Genomic DNA, 14,046 nt, shown 5'->3' with positions numbered 1-14,046 from the left:
CTTTTGGGATTACCCTTGTAAGTCCCGAAAGTCAGCATATTTTTAGACGAAGCACAAATATGAGACTGTCCAGGCCTCACACAGAGATAGCCGTTACAAAGTAGTGTTGTGTGGCTGCTTTTCACAGCCACTAAGAAATGCAGAAAAATCATCGGAACAATGTGCGACCAGTGCTGGAACCTCGTGACAGTGGAAATGTGAGAAAGACGCAAATTCTCCAGTGACACACCAACCCAAGCAAGAAACATAGGTTCCACCCTGCACTAGGTGGCGCAGTCGTAAAAAGACGACAAGCCATTGGGCGGCATTGCGAGTTTAGTCCACCAATGACATGGCCGTGAAGCGAAAAAGTTCTTTAGCAAAGTAATGGAAATGAGGTGACAGTTGTTGAGGCAGTGCAGAAGCAAGACATGGAGACTCTTGCATCCATCAGCTACTTCGAATCTGATTCTTACTGCCCCCCTAATGTTCATCGTTACTTTGAGACTCTTCTCGAGTTCCATGTTACGTGGACGAAGCAGAATTTCCTTGCCCGACATCCGCCTCCCGAGACCGCGATAAAGCTGCTGCGACCACGAAACCCCAGGCGACCTGTCAACGTGGAGAGCGGTGCGGGCCCTCGCTACACAGCCGGGGTGGGTGCCGCACCTTACAGAGCCGGCGCCTGTCGTCGATATCAGCACACGACGAACGACTCGGAGAATGGTGAGGTGATTGATTCCCCCTTCCCATTAACAACTGAGTCGTATCCACGCCCAGTCAAATCGGCCTTGAGATTTGTAATTTTATGTGGAAAAAATACTGCAATAAAAGCTAATATTTCATATTTTAATCATCTAAGCAATCTGTTCCATTCGCCTATCAATTCCTTAATCTCATAACCTCCTGCTGCTTTCACTTCTTTATTGATGTAAATTATTGGCTCCCAACGTGGCGCAATCTCATTAGGAATTTGCGTACTGTGTCATATCACAGGATTTAGAATGGATTAAGTACGAGTTTGACACCCAGCATGGAGCAATATAATTACAAGAATAAAAATGGCTTTAAAAAGGCTGGCAGCAGCGTAATAGGCCGCTCTACTCCTACAGAATAGTTAAAAAAACAGAATGAAAATATAACATACAATAAAAACAGGCGATAAAACAGTAACTTAAAAAAACTGTAAAATGGCGGAAAGTTGTGGGAGTTAAAATACAAAAACACGGGGTTGATGATGTGAATGAAGACACACAGTAAGTAGACAAGCACAATTAAAAATCATAGCTACAGTCTAGTCTCTGTTCGCAAGAGTTAGAAAACACACCTAGTGACAGTAAGATGTCTGTTTGCAACACTGAAAGGGGATGCACAACACTGAATACTCACTTAAAACTGCGCTAAAGAGGAGACACGACGGCAGATGGGGAGGGGGGGGGGAGAGGACCTGGACTTATGAGGGGGAGAAAGGGGGGAGGAGAGCAAAATAAAAGAGGGGGGAATCGATGCAGGGAGAGGACACATAAAAGGGGGGGGGCAGGCCAGACACAGGAAGGTGTGGGGAAGGCAAGAGGAGGGGAAAGCAAAAGGACTCGGGGGAGAGAATGGAGTCAAAGAGAAGGTAGGTGGGGAAAAAACAGGATAGAAGGGGGGAGGGAGGGAGCCAGGGAAAAGGACAAGGGGAGGGAGGGGAAGGCGAGGATCAGAGTTGATAAGAGGGATAAATGGAGGGAGAGAGGGCGTCATCTGGGGGGGGGGGGGTATCTTGCACTTTTCTTTATTGTAATTTCATTCGCCCAAGGCGCAGTCCACTGCTCTTCAGCCAATTTGCTTTATAAAAATACAGAAGTGTGATTACATAAAAAGGGGGATAAAAAGAGGCACACAAAAAAAACATGGTAAGTGGAGATGATGGGAGTTAAAATTTACACTAAGATGGGGTCATGCACTAGGGGATAGTTAAAAAGTCGACATAAAGTTAAAAGAAACAGCTGGCAAATCAAAGTGCACTTTAAAAAATCTGGAGGCAAACACGAGTTATAAGTCGGTCACAGGATAAAAATCACACAGAGCACGGCACTTAAAAAAAAACCACTGGAAACGATGGAGCACTCACGAAGAATTAAAACCGCTGGTAGGGACCTGCGGAGGGACTGGAGGCTGGAGAGGAGGGAAAAAGAGGGGAGAAAGGTGCAGTGGGGGGCTGGGGGGGGGGGGAAGAGGAAAAAATGGGGGTAGGAGGCACACCAAGAGGCAGGAGATGGGCAGGGTGGGAGATGAAGAGGGAAGACAAGGCAGGGGGGAGTGCAGAGACGCTGAAGGGGAGCACAGGAGAGGGAGGGGGTGTAGGAGGGGGGAAGCCGCTCAGGAGGTGGGAGGAGAGGGAGCCCTGAGGAGGAGGGTGGAGGAAGATGGGGGTAGAGTTGGTAGGAGGGGGGGTACACGTCAGGGTGAAGTTCATCATCCAGGAGGGGTGGGTGCTGGAAGTTGCGTTGCGAAAGGAGATGGAGGATGTGGAGATGGGGAGAGGGTGGGATATTTTGCAAAATTACACAGTGTATAAATGAAGCCCCTATACTGAACCACCATATGACAACAAAACCTTTAAGACGTAATAGATACCCCTTGATATAAGACGAACATACAATTTTCACAAGGTTTTATAATACCGCACAGCAAAATAAGCTTTCACCTAAACATGTGTGCTACTAACAGCTGAGTGAAGTGGCTGGTGGCCGATCTCACTTAAGAGAACTAGTTGGCGCTAGGTAGTGTACGCTTCGTGGCGCTGCCGTCATGGCTGATATGTCATTGCAAATAGCAATAATATGATCAATTGCAGAATTTATACGTTTTTTTGAAAACAGTAAATTTTGTTGAAGACTCAAACCCGCTTGAATAGAAGGCACAATGAGAACAGGGACAACTTTGAGGTAACATGCTTTTTCATTAATCATATTTATTTAAAACGTGAGACTAAGACCTGTGTCATGATTCTTCTCCAACCGAGAGCTGAATTTAGATACCAAGCTCTGGCTGTATCACTCTGTTGTCCTACCCTCAGTAACATATGGTTCCCCTGCGTGGGCCACGATCAGTAAGTCCCGGATGCTGACGCTCTAGCGCCTACAGAATATAGTTCTTAGGTGGAGTCTTCCCCTCCGCTCACCAGGATAGTGACTCTGCATGAGGAGACACATACGGCCCTTCTCAAGGCGACCATTCGCCGTAAGGCTTGCCAACTATACAGCAAAGTGGACGCCCTCCGTGAGACGGTCGCTGGACTACAAACCATGGGCACCTGGGCGCTGGCACCGACACCCCGTCTCGCTCACCATCCTGGAGGACTCGGGTTCGGGCTATGACTGGAGGAGGATATTAGTGTTTAACGTCCCGTCGACAACGAGGTCATTAGAGACGGAGCGCAAGCTCGGGTGAGGGAAGGATGGGGAAGGAAATCGGCCTTGCCCTTTCAAAGGAACCATCCCGGCATTTGCCTGAAGCGATTTAGGGAAATCACGGAAAACCTAAATCAGGATGGCCGGAGACGGGATTGAACCGTCGTCCTCCCGAATGCGAGTCCAGTGTGCTAACCACGGCTATGACTGACGATAGGCCCAATGCGACCAGGTTTTTCTGTCTGTTTCGTACACTCACTAGCAGTGGCCTGTTCTCGTCAAACCACTTTTTTCCTCCACCTTCGAGTTGGCGCATTACTTCACCCCTGTTCTGTACTTCGACCGTCGGAGGGTGGCACGGAACTTAAAGTTCCACGGCCACACCTTAAAAATGCTCGGCTGTTATTCAGCCGTTGCTTCGGGTCTCCCCTCACTTGTCCACCGAGACAGTTGCACCGGATCTGATCCGGTGACGCTGTGTAATAGTAAACTGTCAAAAAAGAAAACAAAAACCGTGTCTTGAGATAAAAAGTGCGGAATGAACCATAAAGCGTACAACTGTGTCGCTGCCATCATGGATGCTACGTCATTACAAATAGCAATAATATTATCAGTTACAAAATTTATAAATTTTTTTTGTGAAATAATATATAATTTATTTTTGTTTTATTTTTTAGAGTTATGGTTCAAATGGCTCTGAGCACTATGGGACTCAACTGCTGAGGTCATTAGTCCCCTAGAACTTAGAACTAGTTAAACCTAACTAACGTAAGGACATCACAAACATCCATGCCCGAGGCAGGATTCGAACCTGCGACCGTAGCGGTCTTGCGGTTCCAGACTGCAGCGCCTTTAACCGCACGGCCACTTCGGCCGGCTTAGAGTTATGGCCACGTGAATTAATGACAGCATGAGAGCATAGGAAACTTTAACGTGACATGCTTTTTCATTACTCATGTTTACGTAAAACGTCAGACTAAAACCTGTATCATCAGATAAAAAATACAGAATGAACCGTAAAGCGTACAGATGTGGCTCTGCCGTCATGGCTGATATGTCATTATAAACAGCAACAATATCATCAATCAAAAACTTTGTACAATTTTTCGTGAACAGTAAATCATTTTTTTTAATAAGAGATGAAGCCTGCTTGAATTAATGGTACCGTGAGAACAGAGACAACTTTGAAGTGACATGAGTTTTGATTCAGCACATTTATGCGAAAATGAAACTAAAACCTGTATTATGAGATAAACAACACAAAATGAGCCATAAAACGTACAGATGACCAGTAACTAACCGAAAGATGAATGAAAATGCCAGATTTTTGTACGTAATGTCCATTTCATCCACGGGCAAGGACGTAAGGAGGCTGGACACACTGACGTAAACACGTCGGCTCGGATTTCATGGAACGCACGGAGAAAGCTGGCTGCAGCCTCCACGGATCAGATGTCCAGCGCCCAGTTTGCAGGGGCTGGGAAGAACAAGGGAATGCTCTACCGCTCTGGCCAGAAACGTGAGGAGGCTGTGTGCCGGCGCGAAGGACCCGGTGGGGAAGCTAACCAGCTTACCATTTATTCTGAAACTGACAGACTGCGACGTGCATTAAATCGGGTTCAGAGCCAACAGTTTCATCACGGTGCCTATAAAGAGTGACAGCCACCAACATTTCGCTCATCGTGATAATCGCACATGACTTATTTCAGTGTTCACGTTAAAGAGTTATCGACACTACATAAGCAAGACTACTTAATAATTTCTAGAAATATACTGTCGTAAAAGCACAATGAAGGACCGATTTCGTTTGATGAGCAGTGTGATAGGGACATTAAATGGATAGCATTGTACGATACGATGCAATGAAAGCGTGCAAAATCAAAAATTCGAGAAACGGGACATGTGCTGTACGAGGCCAGTGAAAGGAGACACGGTTATAAACATGAAGGTGATCGGTGATTTGAATGTGTATTTTGCCTGTCGGCCTTTGCATTCCTACGGCGCCAGGCTACGCTCGTATAACGAGCGACAGGAGTATTTTGTTGCTTTGATTCACAGGGTCGTGCAGAACGATGGAACAATACCAGCAAAATTGTGCACAGTTGTTAGGCATGCACCTCGTGCATGGAGAAATGCATAGCAATGACCTTGCGAAAGGGCAGCTCACATTGGCGTCCGCAGAAATTTATCCAAAAGCCGACAGAATCCTATAATTACACTTTTTAAGTAACTGATTCGGGTAATTTGAGACTGTATTGAGTTCTAAGAGCTTAATTTGACAGGATGTACATGAAACGTATTGTATCTCAAGCGCCTGGCAGTTGACTCAATATGTTTTTGAAGATTACTTTTATACCTAAAAGGCAAGCATACTAGTAATCACATGTTTTAAAATGTGATTGAAGCCAACGAGTTACAAAATAAAGCTCGAAAATATTTGCAAAATATTTGTATTCACTCGTGAGTAGTGGCAGACTGATACTGAAAATTAAAAATCAGAAATATATAACAACGTGAGATCCATTGAAGAAAACTCATTGGACATTAACAAAAATAAGCAACAGAAATAGCACCTTTTGATACTTCTTTGACAAGGGGAGGGTTTCAGGCGCGACCAAGCGATTTGGTTCATATGTGGCAGACTTCTTGTGTACAACCTAAAACCGTTGATTCTAAGATATTTTTGCTCAAGAACCCCGCTTCTTTGAGAAAACTACCGCCTTCAACCAAGAATTGACGGGACCGATAGCATTTTTCATTGAGTATTTATCATCAGCTTATAGAGGGCCCGCAAACGCATATTTTTCTAGAAATCAGGAAACAAATTTTGTCGACTGCCGCACATGTATATATTTGTGTTTAACAGGCCATGTCCTGACTAACTCATCATCACAGCCGAAACCGCTAAGGATAGAAACTTGAAATTTGGAGAGATGTTGACCTTATACTGTAGGTGTCGTTTAAGAAGAGATTTTTGGAAACAGGGGATGAAAGGTTTTTTGAAAATATGTCGCTACTTAGGCAATTTTGAAGCTAGACCTACGAAAATTGGTATTTGGTTTTTCGGTCAGAAATAAAGGAATACTTGTTTCAGCATTTTTAAGAAATTTAAGCCCAATGGGCTGAAATAATGGGTGAAAGTCTTTTTGAAAATAAATCATTATTGAAGGACTACTAAAGTATTTTTAAAGCTACATCTATGAAAACTGGCGTTTGAGTTCTCGGTTTTTCCACTATTTTTGATAATTGAATTCCTGTGGGGGTGAAACAGTGGATGATTTTTTTTATGGAAATATTTCATTGTGTAAGCATTTTTGAAACTAAATCTATGAAAATTTGTATTGGGCTTCTCTGCAAGAAATAAAAAAAATACGTTTCACTGTTTTCGGGAATTCAACCCCTAAGTCGGAGAAATAGGGGGTGAAATGTTTCGTGAAAATTTCTCACTATGAAAGCATTTTTAAAGCTAAATCGTTGAAAATTGGTCTTCGGCTTCTCGGTTGGAGATGAAAAAATATCTGACTGTTCTTAGAAATTCTACACCTGAAATAGGGCCAGACTCATTCACTGAATCATCATGGCCTATCCCAAATTGCCAAGGATACAAACTTGAAATTGAGACGTAGATCTTATACTGTAGATATCGTTTGAAAAAAGAATTGTTCGAAATTCCATTCGTAAGGTGATGAACAGGAAATGAAAGGTTTCTTGAAAAGGAACTGCTGAAGCATTTTTAAAGTTACATCCATGAAAATTGGTATATGACTTCTCGTTTAGAAAAAAAAAAGTTTTTCAATGTTTTTGGAAATTCAACCCCCTTAGGGAGTGAAATAGGCGATAAAAAGTTGTATGAAATTATTTAATTAAGAAAGCATTTTCAAATCTAAATCAATGAAAATTTTTTTTTGGTTTCTCTGTCAGAAATAAAAAATGTGTTTCACTGTTTTTGGAAATTCAGCAGCTATGAGGGTGAAACAGAGGGTGAGAACTTTCAAGAAAAAAATTTCGTTCTATTAAAAAAATTTTCAGAACTAAATCTATGAAAATTAGCATTTTACTTCTCGGTTAGATATAAAGAAATATGTGTTAGGGAATGAAAGTTTCTATGGACATATCACCACAAGAACACAAAGTCATGATTAACAAACACCTTGGACTTCAGCTACCAGAATCGTCTTTTGGTTAGAAGTACATGCGGAAAAGATCATGATTCTGTGGCCTTAATTAGAGTGAAAAATTTAGAAAGAACAACATAAAATTTTTGATTAAAGAAAACCAAAAACACACTGTGCAGACCATACAGTCTAGGCGAGCGAAGCAGCTGGCGCTAAGCTAATGTGCCCGTAAGATGAGTTGTTCAACGAAAGCGCCGCTGGTGTAGCGACCTAGGCATCCGGCTGCGAAGCGGAGAAATTGCGTTCGACTTCCAACTGCGTTCTGCAGATTTTTTAAAAAATTCTGTTTTCTCTCGTTTCGAAATTGGTGGGCATGGGAGGGTTAATAAAGTAAGTAAAGCAACACAGTAATAACTAGGTATGCCGATAAATTTCTCAAACGACTGTCCTTGTTGCTTTACAGTGACTCTTTCACTCACTCTTGTTACATGTCCTGAGTTTCCTTCGAACAGCTAATTGGATGATACTTGTCATATAAACAATTGAAGTGAATATGTATACTCGTGGTATCAGTAACATTTAAAGAAGGCTGTCCTCGCGCAATTACATTGTTCTTTGTTTACGTTTAAAACTACATCTACATCAGCACAGATACTTTGCAAGCCACCGTACGATGCGTGGCGGAGGGTACCCTGTACCACTACAATTCCTTTCGGAGATTACTTTTGATGCATATCACGCATACGTCAACATTGTCTGAAAAATCGCTGCTGTAAGTTAATCACGAACAGTCCTGTGAATCGTTATTGATTCCGCTCAGTTGGGCAATTCTGGCTTCGTTTCCAGAAATAGACCGTGATTTTGAAGCCTGGAAATAAAGTTTTTAACTTGGCGACAAAACTAATAATTGCCTGGCATAAAGATGCACAGTTTAGTGGTATTACTTCTTCTGTGCAAGTCGGTTTACCCTCGTCGTCATCGATAATCACGATACCATAAGTGACGGTCTCAGTTTGTCCATCTCAGGAATCCAATATCAGACAAAACTTGTTACCGGCAACGTTTAGTTTTAAAAGTTTCTCAAATTAATCATTAGTTTCTTATAAGCACAGAAATATTCAAGCAAAAATTTTCCAGACGCTGTGGTGTAACATTGCGCCGTGTGCTAATGATGTTATTTTATGTACTCTACCAACTGTGACAAGGATTAGTTCTGCTGCCCTGTAAGATAACGTTAGCCGAATGCTCGTCTTCACAATAATCTTATTCGTAATTGTCTTCATAACATGGGGCTTAAAATTTAAATTCTTTGCTAATCCAAGTCGTGTGCGAAATTTACTTGCCTATTTTGTTATAATCCCTTATCGATTTAATTACCTTATTAACCCTCGTAGTCCTACCAGCTTCGATGCGGAAAAAAATACTATTGAAAATAGAAACAACTGCAGAATGCAGCAGGGTATTTAAGTCAGTTTCTCTGCTTCACAGCCACATGCCTTGGTCGCTACGCCAGCGACGCTTTTGTTGAACAACGCATGCCTTAGAAGTTGAAAAAGTTTCTTTCCTCGATTTCCCGGAAAATATGCGTTTGCGGACTCCATTTATGTTGATGGGAAATGCTCCATTTTCAATTATCTATCGACTGGGCGTCATAAACTTTAGTGGTAGTTTTCTCAAAAACAGGGGGTTTTGAGCCAAAATATCTTAAAGTCTTTTATTGTAAGTTGTGGTCAAGCGACTTCCCAAAATATGATTCGAATCGGTTGGCCGTGTGTGGGGCCTTTCCCTTGTAAGTGGAAGGACAGGAAATAAACACAAAAGAACACTGATTGAATGACTGAACTTGGATATCATAATTTCTTCCTGACAAAACTTTCATCTGATCAAGCAGATGAATTTATTTCGTTGTTTCCATGACTTGTATTTTTTATTTCGTTTGCCACAATAAAAGTTCAACAGGATGTGTTTTGAAAGCTACATATTTTTGGGTTATTTGGGTGAAATGTAACCCAGAGCCAGAATTCGAGAAGACGGACATGACAAACCTTCGAAAATAACTCTCAAATTGACTAGTAGAGCCAACTTAACAACCGAGGCCTGAAGCAATGCAATCCTCGACTACCCAGTTTAATATAAACGTTATCGTGCAGTCATCTCAGATGGACTGCACAGTTGATAACACGGTGACTACATGTTGGTCTGTGTTGAAGAGATTGGGGACTATACAGTATCTCGGCAACGTCCTCTAAAGGTCCGCTTCCGCCGTGACTGAAAAACAGCGCCGAAATCGACGCCGCGCCTAGGAGACGCGCTGACAACTCAGGAAACCCAAGTTACGTAGTGCTTGCTAAAACAATGCTTTCGTTTCACTCGGTATTGCTAAATCTAGGGTTCTAGGGTTCAGAGACAACCATTTCTAGGAAAAGATGGAACTTCTATAACAAATAAAGAGTCTGTATTCCAGGAGGGGGTAACTGCCCCCTCTTGTTCCCCTAGTGAAACGAATTCGGGACTCGTAATGTGTGAGTCGCAGCAATAGCTGCCGTCAGCTGTTCGCTGGAAGTGTTTAAAAGTGGTTTCAAGGGATCCGGAGTCAGCGATCATTTTCAGCAATCAGCCAACTTAACACTCGAAATATCAGAGCATTTACCGCAGCTTGGAGAGCGGAAGAACTACAACCTCGTCTCTAGGTGCTGTCCGCAAGCCTATAACGAATGTCTCCGTGTACTCACAGACGTAACGGACAATGAGAGGTGAGTACACACGCTTTGCTGAGGCGACATAGGCGTGGACGTAACCCGTTTACAAATAAGGAATGCTGATAGTTCATATGACACATCATATGAACTGTCAGACATACGTTTTTTTACACGTAGATTCAAGTGAGATGAACTTATTAGGCACAAGAACTAACAACTCCCGTAATACAGGTTGAACATAAAGCACACTGGGCTAAAAATAACTATTAGTGCAGAAGCTCAATAATGATAGGTATACAGACTGAGCATAAAGAAAAATGCCAAATCAAAACACCATCAACCGTGTAAGTTCCAGTTTTTTTTTGCTACCAATTTCAGCATTACACTGCGCCATCTCCAGGTCCCTTGACCGACGTATGGGAAGATCCCACCTCTTGTGCAATCGAAATACGGGCTGGCATACAGTCACTTGTATCGTAGACTTGTTTTTAACAAAACTAATCCTTCCAACAATCGTTGCAAACTCTTCACAACCTACGACTGACTCAATGCAGACCACCTCAGTTTAAAACGTTGCTATGCAGTCATCTCAAATGACACGTCAATCAAGAAGCCAGAAGATGGCGTAGTGTAACGTTGAAACCGGTAGCAATATAAAATACAACTGGAATTTTAAATGGCTGAAGGGATTTGACATTTTTTAGTGAACAGCCGAGGTCCCGCAACCGTTCTGTATAAAGATATTCTTCCAGAGACTTGAGCATAAGAACTTTCCCCGATTGCAAATATTTATTTCTAAGAAACTATGCTTCACTGAAAAACACAAAGGATAATTTTTTCGAAACGTCATAATTGTCTCCCATTATTATGTAGAAGTTTGAAATTTCGCTCAAAGATGATTACAGCCTTCGCGTCGTCACATGCAAAAAAGAGTAAGATTTCACTGGCTCGTGTGAGGTATAAGGTAAGTTAATGAGTGGTATGAGCCAACATCAATTCGGCTTCAGAACTGTATGATCGATAGATGATGCCATCAACCAGGTCCTATACATAGTTAATACTACAACACAGAAATACGCCATGGCAATAATGATTTGACATCGCCGGGACATTCGATAATCTCTGGTGGCCCGCAATGTTTCAGAGGTTAAGACATCTGGAGGTACCGCAGGTACTGTACTACAGTTTCCGAGACTACTGTAAAGACCGAGTAGTCGATTGGCAGATGGACAGCCGGAAAGTAATTAAAAGAATTACCAGAGGCTGTCCTCAATGGTCGATCTGCGGCCCCATCTTCTGGGACATAAGCCCCTCCTACAACTTGTGGATGAGGATGGCAGGTCAGACGGAATTGACACCTATGCAGATGACCTATTAGTTGTAGTCACTGCAAACAACAGAGCCCAGTTAACAGAGAAAGCCAGTGGAATACTACAAACAATTACACAATAAACTCAGGATAGCCGAAAACAAAACAACATACACATTACTGAAAGGATTACTCCATAGGAATCCTTCTGTTAAAATTGGGGACACAAATAACAAACAGGCACATGTTACGCGCTATCTTCGGGTACACAAAGATGAAAAATTGAATTTCCACGAACACATAAGGCTAACAACAGACAAAGCAGAAGAAATACTACACAAACTGCTGAGGCTAAATTCGAAAGAGTACAGATGACTTCTACCAGTCATACGGACATACCACTGTGCGCTCTTCGAATCAGTACTGAGCTTCGCAGCTGGCACGTGGGCAAAAAGCCTGAACCTGGTCATCAACAAAGCATCGGTCAGACGAGGGCAGAGAAGTGTCCTACTCAGGCTATCTGGAGCCTGCGGCACCATCTCAGTGGATGCACTGTGTGTGGTGCTCGGAGTATGCCCCATAGATATCACGATGAAATACTGAGCTTCACGGCACTGGTTGAAGGTGGGCAGACTAGATAAGGTACACACAATAACTGGTGTGCCGATAGGGACGACACGTCACGTTAGAAGTTGGCGTTTGGATACATGGCAAGGTCAGTGATGTAAGTGATAAGGGACGTAGACTGCACGACTTCCTCCCTGACATAAGGGAGCGGCTGAGAATGAAAGATATCGATCCCAGCCGCGGTAAGGTACATTTCTTAACCGGACATGGACCTTATACCGCGCACTTAAACCGCGTAAGTCTGAGGCAGACACCTACATGCGCATAGGGGGAAGAAGGTTCCTCAGAACACACTGTCTTTTTCTGCAGGCAGTACGCCAACAATAGACATACACTACACTTAGACTACACAGAAACAGACATAGGCCGGCCGCGGTGGTCTCGCGGTTCTAGGCGCGCAGTCCGGAACCGTGCGACTGCTACGGTCGCAGGTTCGAATCCTGCCTCGGGCATGGATGTGTGTGATGTCCTTAGGTTAGTTAGGTTTAAGTAGTTCTAAGTTCTAAGGGACTGATGACCACAGCAGTTGAGTCCCATAGTGCTCAGAGCCAAACAGACATAGATGTATACACAGCAATAAGAGACAATGGCCACAATTAAACGTATTGACAAACAGTATTTGAAAAACAACACATGAAGAGTGCATGCGGACACGATATAACAGAGATGCCTATGTGCAACGTTACAATAATCTGAAGAGGGTGGATAGCGATACACACAGTGAAAGCGAAAACGGTGACAATGAGGAGGAACAGGAGGAGGAAGACGAGATGTGACAATAAATAAGCATAAGGTGCTGGAGATCAAACCAAAAAAACACCAAATGCTGTACACAGATGGGCACCTAAAGTTAACACATAGGATTAGTAATAAATAGGATTAGCAATATTGTTTCTCTACTAACAACCATTTATGTGTGTGTGTGTGTGTGTGTGTGTGTGTGTGTGTGTATGTGTGTGACTGGCGGTCAACGGCTCGAAGAAACCATTCCGAGGTATTCGCCGTCAGTCACATTCGTTGAAGGTACCAACAACTCTCTCCTCTATCCTATCATCTTTTTATATTCTTCTTAAAAGAGAAGGAAGTATATTTATATTTCAACCTTAAGTTATTCATATTTTGAAAAGTATTATTCTTTGTAAGTGTTGTAGATAAAACAGAAGAGAAGAAAACTGCGAAAAGATGAAAAACGAAAATTGTAAGATTTACGACCCGTTTTAAAACACCAGGTCTATAATTTGGCAATAAATAAATATCACTTTGAAACTAAATCCACCAGAATTCTGCCCAACTCCATCATGGACGTTTCGCATTATGGACAGGCCATCACATCCCGTCTTTCCCATACATCACTCCTTCTTTTGACGCCTTTGCGGTGGAGGTCAGAATCACGATGCCCAGCGTGGAAATCACACAGTTTTCTTATGGGTCGTCGAGTAAAACATTTCACACTCAACACCGCTCACAGTCGACAGCAAAAGGTCTTAGGCGCGGCATGAGGGACATTGGGGTACGATCCCTTTCCTTGGGACGTTGATTCCCACATATTTCGCTGTGGAACACGACAGCAACATGAGCAACAGGACGACGTTCTTGACAACATTTGGCGCTGCTAACGCCCGTAGGACGATTCAGTCCTTCTCTAAGGACATTGTGGGCCAGAAACCCCACTGAACGCAGTGTAACTGCAGATTTTTGCTCTGGTGTTCAGGGTGGAACCAACAGGGACCGTTCAAAAGTATTCGGCGCGGTATTGGACGCGGTCTGAGACAGCGAAGGGTGCCCGTGTTTTTATACCCTCCTAGTTCGCGCCCTCCTGTGTCGTGATCACGGAGGGCTGCGAATTGATACATGGTAGAATAAAACGACAAAGGGTCCCTCTAAGACTCCCGTCCCCCCCCCACGCCCCACCCCCACAG

This window comes from Schistocerca serialis, chromosome 7 (genome assembly GCF_023864345.2).
Source record: "Schistocerca serialis cubense isolate TAMUIC-IGC-003099 chromosome 7, iqSchSeri2.2, whole genome shotgun sequence".
Taxonomy (NCBI): Eukaryota; Metazoa; Arthropoda; class Insecta; order Orthoptera; family Acrididae; genus Schistocerca; species Schistocerca serialis.
The sequence above is the reverse complement of the archived record's forward strand: the minus strand, read 5'-3'. Positions refer to the sequence as shown.